At 45.4% G+C, this 6,000-nt stretch overlaps 1 protein-coding gene across 2 annotated transcripts in view; it reads left to right on the top strand.

Moving 5' to 3' along the window:
* The first annotated feature begins 403 nt into the window (after positions 1–403).
* Positions 404–6,000, top strand: part of REV1 (REV1 DNA directed polymerase) — a 42,347-nt gene continuing 36,750 nt past the window's right edge. For both annotated transcript variants that reach the window (XM_082220021.1, XM_082220020.1), the window contains exon 1: positions 404–639. The gene's annotated coding sequence lies outside the window, so the exon portion shown is untranslated. The remainder of the gene's footprint in view (positions 640–6,000) is intronic.

The raw sequence follows: 6,000 nt of genomic DNA, 5'->3' as shown, positions 1-6,000 counted from the left end.
TCTCCTGTAGGGGGCGCTAGAGCCTCGTCTGCTTCCCCTTCCCTCAGAGGACACTCAGGCAGCCCACAGCGCCAGGCGTAAGGTAAAAAGAGCGAGTAAGAAGCCGAGGGAAAGGGGGGGGTGGGGTGGCGGCGCGCGCGCTCTCACTCTCTTCCCCAGACAGCCACGTGATAATGGAAAGCCTTCTCCCCCTCCCCTCCCTTTTCCATTTATTTATTTCTCTCTCTCTCTCCCCGTTGGCCACGCGACTGCTTAAGGCCACCAGGGGGCGCCGCCTCAGGGCAGGACTGTCTGATTGGTTGGCTGCGGCGAACGAGCGCTGTTGATCAAGCAAAGGAGGGAGGGAGGGAGGGGGCGAGAGAGAGAGAGAGAGGGAAAAGGCCCAACGGCTGCGGCGGCGGTTGGCGGCGCGAGACTCTTGAGCGCGCCGTGCGTGACGCGGCGTTCTGAGAGGGAAGGTCGGAGGAGGAGGAGGAGGAGCGACGGCGAGGTGAAGGCGCAGGCGAGGCGAAGTGTGTGAGGAGCTGCTGCTGCTGCTGCTCTCGCTGCGGCGGCGGCGGGCGGCGTGAGCCGGGGACGCGATGTGAGGTTTCCACACGGCCCGGCAGGGCAGGCGGCGACGCCCGGCGGGCGGGCAAAAGGTGAGAGAAGCTGTGGACGAGGTTGGCCCGCCGCCTTCGCGCACAACTGCCTGCCTATCCCGGTGCGGAAGCGGCGCTTGTTGTGTCTGAAGCGGCAGCGGGGGTGGCCCCCATGTGGCGCGTACACACGGCGCAGGCAGACACGAGGGTTGCCTGACCCTGCAAGTCTCACGGAGGAGGCGGGCGAGGGACCAAAGCCTTGGCAGGCCCGGAGCCGCTGCGGGAGAACGGGCGGGCGGGCCTCCCTCCTGGCTGGCAAGCGGGGCTTGGGTTGCTCGCTTCTCCTGAGGCGAGAGGGCGGTCGGCTGTTTTAAGGCAGCGAAGCCTCGGCCTCCTCGAAGGCGCCAACCCGGTTGACGCAGCCGCCGCCGCCGCTGCCCTTAGTTCCGGATCAGCGTCGTTGGCAAGCCGAGCACGTCCTGGGAACCATGGCGGTGCCTGGCAGCTTTTCCCCATCCCTGCAGCTGCCTTGCTGGCGGCTGCACAGCTCGCACTCGGCGTGAGGAAGTGGGGATGCCCGGGGTTTATCTACTGACACGGAAGGAGATGCTGTTTATTCCGTGCTCCTTCCTCTGCGTCTTCGTGCCCGTTGCAAAACTAAGACGCCGGCTACTTAGGCTCGGGGTTTAAAAGAAAAAAGGGAAAGCAGGGAGAAAGGAAAGAGCGATGCCGCATGAAGGCTGGCGCGAGTTAGATGCAACAGGATTTCACAGCTGGGTTGCGATAAGAAACATGTTGTAGGAGGGGGGGACGAATACAGTTGCTCAGATGGGATCATTTCTGATTTCTTTGAGGGTATATATTGTTCAAGCACCCGTCATTCATCGTTATGTGTATTCGACAGCTACCCAGTTTGCACGTTTCAGTCCCATAATTCTTGCAAGGGGGGATGGAATTGCTTGCCCTAATAATACTGCCCTAGAGGTTCAGAACAAAAGGTCAAATAGAAGTCTTCGTACATATCTTTATATGCTTAATCACTAGTGAACACTAGAGGCTGTAGTTAGATAAGATCCTTATAATAGCTTCGTTAAACTAAAGATAATTAAACACACCTAGTCTCTGAAGACCTTTCATTTGCTATCTTGTCTCTTGTGTGACATTAACTTTTTCCTGACATTGGCCTTTTATTCTGTCTCTGTAAGGCTAGTTTTACCCGCTGATTGATTGAACATTGCAGATCATTACTAGTGGGGGTAGCATTAGAAAGACCACATAATAAAAAGATCTTTTTACTTATAAAACAAAAAAATTAAAACTTTTTTTCTGAATGGCTGTTCTGAAGCTTCTCGTTCACAGGGCAAAACCATTCTGCCTTTTGGTAGTATGTATGCTTTGGATTTAAAGGGATGTGGGTGGTGCTGTAGGTAAAACCTCAGTGCCTAGGACTTGCTGATCATAAGGTCGGCGGTTCGAATCCCTGTGGCGGGGTGAGCTCCCATCGTTTGGTCCCAGCTCCTGCCCACCTAGCAGTTCGAAAGCACCCTTAAGTGCAAGTAGATAAATAGGTACCGCTTTATAGCGGGAAGGTAAACAGCGTTTCCGTGTGTGGCGCTGGTGCTGGCTCGCCAGCTGCGGCTTCGTCACGCTGGCCACGTGACCCGGACAGCGTGGCTCCCGGCCTCTTAAGTGAGATGAGCGCACAACCCTAGAGTCGGACACGACTGGCCTGTAAGGGCAGGGGTACCTTTATGCTTTGGATTATGTGTTGAGTCAGAAGAAAGACACTTAACTCCCACTGAATAAAGTGGGCCTGAGATCTGAGCCTTGGTCATAACTTGACCTTCCGCTAACCCAGTGAAACCTGGAAATTTAATAGGAAGAATTGCCCCAGCATTGGGTATTGGTATACCTAGCTGAAAATCTACCTGAAGTACATCTTTAGGCCTATATGTTATAATTAAATCATGTGGTTAGCTTTTTATGGAAAATTGAGGCAACTTGATGATCAAGTTTGGTTGGACCCATACCCTTAACATTCAAATTTCCTTCCAAGACACGTGTTATTTATTTATTTTTGTTTATGGTTTTTTTTACACGCATCTCAAGGTGATGCACAGACATACAGTAAAAACAGCTAAAATATTTTTAAAAGCAGAGATTTCTGCAGGGTCACAATTGGGCCCATGCCAGTCCCAAAACCTATCCCCACCCCTGTGAGTTCACTCTCACAGGCTGACTTGACTTGCAAGTATCTGTTTTATGCTTATTGAAATATCTGCTAGTCATGATGGCTGTGTGCCAGCTCAAAAATTGGAATACTAGTTCCCAGGAAGCACAAGTGGGGACAGTACTGTTGTATTCAAGTCTTGTTTGCAGGTTTTCCGTAGGCATCTTATTTGACCGCTGTGAAAACAGGATGCTGGACTAGGTCGGTCTTGGTCTGATTTAACAGGGTTCTTAGATTCCAATGCTTTGTATGTTTATTATTACTTTCTTTCTAGAAAGCTTGTTGGTGTCTCTTGTATCTTTCTCTTACATCAAGTATGTCAGCTTATATTATGGATGGATATTTTGTATTATTATTACAGTTGTATCTTGGTTCTCGAACATAATGCATTCCGGGAGTCCGTTCGACTCCCGAAACCATTTGAAAACAAAAGCACAGCTTCCGATTGGCTGCAGGAGTGCCCTACAGCCAATTGGAAGCTGCGCTGGATGTTTGGCTTCTGAAAATTGTTCAAAAACCGGAACACACCCTCCTGGTTTTCGATCGTTCGGGAGCCGAAATGTACAAGTTCCAAGGTGTTCAGCAACCAAGGTACAACTGTATTGTACTATTAGTACAAGTCTGTCATGCCCTTTGGCTAGAATAAGAAACTTAAGAACTGCACTGAACTTTATTTCTAACTAGGAAACTTTGATAGTCTGGATTGGGCTGATCATTGGAGGCAGGGGGTACAATTTTGTATGTACAGTATTGCTTAGTAGCAGAGAACATCTAAGCATGTATTGTTCATAATTTACTGTGGGTGGGAGTATACCTCACTTCAATACAAGCCATCGTGACTTACTAGAACAAAATAAAATCATAAGCACATCAAAAAAAATGCACAATCAAGAACAGCACCATAAAAGTTTTTTTAAGTGAATAAAGCATTATCAATGCAACTGCTATAGCAGACAAATTGTGTTTTGGACAGCTTTGTCTTTGACCTTCAGGGCTTCACTGATGGAAGGGTTGAACTGACTTGAAGCAATTCCACATTTTTGTAGTCACCAGCTACCACTGGATCTTCACCATGTCTGTACACCATTAGTACAGCTAAGACCATGAACTTAAAGTAAACAGTCATAGTTGGTGCTAAGTCATAATTAAGCATTATGTCTACATAATGCTTCGTTGGTTTTAAAGCAAGCCAACTTCACACCATGAATTATGAAGCTAATTTGTTAAACTAATCAGAGTTCATTGTAAACCATGATCTCTGATCTTGAGACACAACAAGCTGAGCTTTAGGGAAAGCAAGACTTAACATAGTTGTTGCAGCTAAGAGAGGGATAGTGGAATTTGTGAGACTGAGGTTCAGTTGGATTCATTCCAGGTTGTACATACCAAACCATGTTTAAACCATGGTGTGAAATCAGTCACAGTATTTTAAAGATGTTAACTGAACTCTTTGTTAGCTTTCTGTCTAGAAGAACTCAACACAGATCTGAGTTCTCCTTGTTAATTAATAAGCTGTCAGTATACATAATTATTCACTAAAGTTGACACATCCATATACTGTAGTATAGAATGCTTGTAAAAGTTTCACTTGGAATCTCTGCAAGTTGACATAATTAGTCCTTTAATTTTTAGGGAAGGAAAATTGTTTATAATGGATACTTCTGTTAACAAATGCTCATGTCTCTGGAAATGATGTTTTCACATTTTGCTTCCATATCCAAAAGCAAACTCTGACTCAGCAACTTTTCAAGCACAGAATCTGTGCTGTATCTTGGGCGTCATCCCAGCCCTTATGTGGATACCCTATGTGTGATTGCTATGCCTTGTTTTCATGGCCAGATCATCTGTGCTTTGCATGGTTACTTGTCTCAGGCTTTTCACACCATGCATTTCTAGTGCAGTTTTGTATTTAACAACTTGTGGGTTGCCATGGGTGACAGGGAATTCTGTACAGGTGAATGAGTGGGCTGGAGGAGAAGTAATAGTTCACTCCATCCATTCTGGCTGTAGAGGAAAGGAAGCCCCTGCCTTTGTGGCCAACACCAAGGCATAGCAGGCTTGTGGAAGAAAGACCTGGGTTGGATTGCATTCTGTTAAATATATTTAGTCAGTGTTTGAAACTCCCATTGTTCTAGGTGCATTTTGCGACAGGGAGACTGGAGAAGATACTTTCTTAAGAATATTAGGGGAGTTGGCAGGGGAAAGACTAGACCCTGTGAAAAATGAACATAATATTTTCACTGCAGTTCATTCATTTTCAGCTTTGTATTCTTGTTATAAAAAAAGCATGCTTAGACATTCTGTTGTTGTGCCCATAACCTAGGCTTAAGGTGCAATTTAGCTCTTAGCTTTCATATCTCAGTTTCTAACACTGCATTTAGTTCCTATAGAAATAGAGAGGACCTACATTGGTAAAGACTTGCATTGATTTCATTCATTAGTACAGCTAAGTTAGCCTGGGTATAATCCAATATATGGTATGAAATTAAAGCACAGAATTTGAATTTGCTTTTTATAAATAGCCCCACACTACAGTTTAAATTTCTGTTTAAGAAACAGTGCAGAAGAGTTAATGGTGGCAGTTTCCACCTGTTCTTTTAAAGAGTGCAAACACTCAATGGATACTGTTTCTACTTCTCCTTTTAAAGAGCATTAGTTTAACCTATGTGACTTCAAAGATTGAAATAACATTATACTGATACACATGGGGATTTTTTTAACCCCTTGATTATCTTTGTGGTAGTCCCAAACATCATATGTCTTGTGTATCTGTTAGGTTAATCTTCACAGAATTGTGTGGGAGTGGCTACACAAGTGGAACTAATTGACATAAGATTCTCCCTAATAGGAGGTCCTAGAGAAGGTGCTCTCCATTTCCACACAAAGCAGATGGTTGCAGAATGCATTGCAAAATGTAGGATAGCTTATAACCATTCTACTGAATGGCACTTTCAAAACACCAAAAGAATGCTATACCAATAATATGAAGATGAAAACACTAACCCAAAAATGCATCTGCAGAAGACACTGACTATTACCTTATAGTTTGTGTGTACACACTCTGAATATGGGGTAGCAGTGCCAAAATAGATTTTGAAGATAAATGTGTGGCTTCCTACTTGAGAAAATGGGATAGGAATATGACCAATCAATGTAGAAAGTAAAATAAGTTTGTATTTGTGCTGCTTG

Source organism: Podarcis vaucheri, assembly GCF_965113315.1.
Source record: "Podarcis vaucheri genome assembly, chromosome: 4".
NCBI classification, from domain to species: Eukaryota; Metazoa; Chordata; class Lepidosauria; order Squamata; family Lacertidae; genus Podarcis; species Podarcis vaucheri.
Note: the sequence above shows the minus strand (reverse complement) of the source record. Positions and strands in the feature narration are given on the sequence as shown.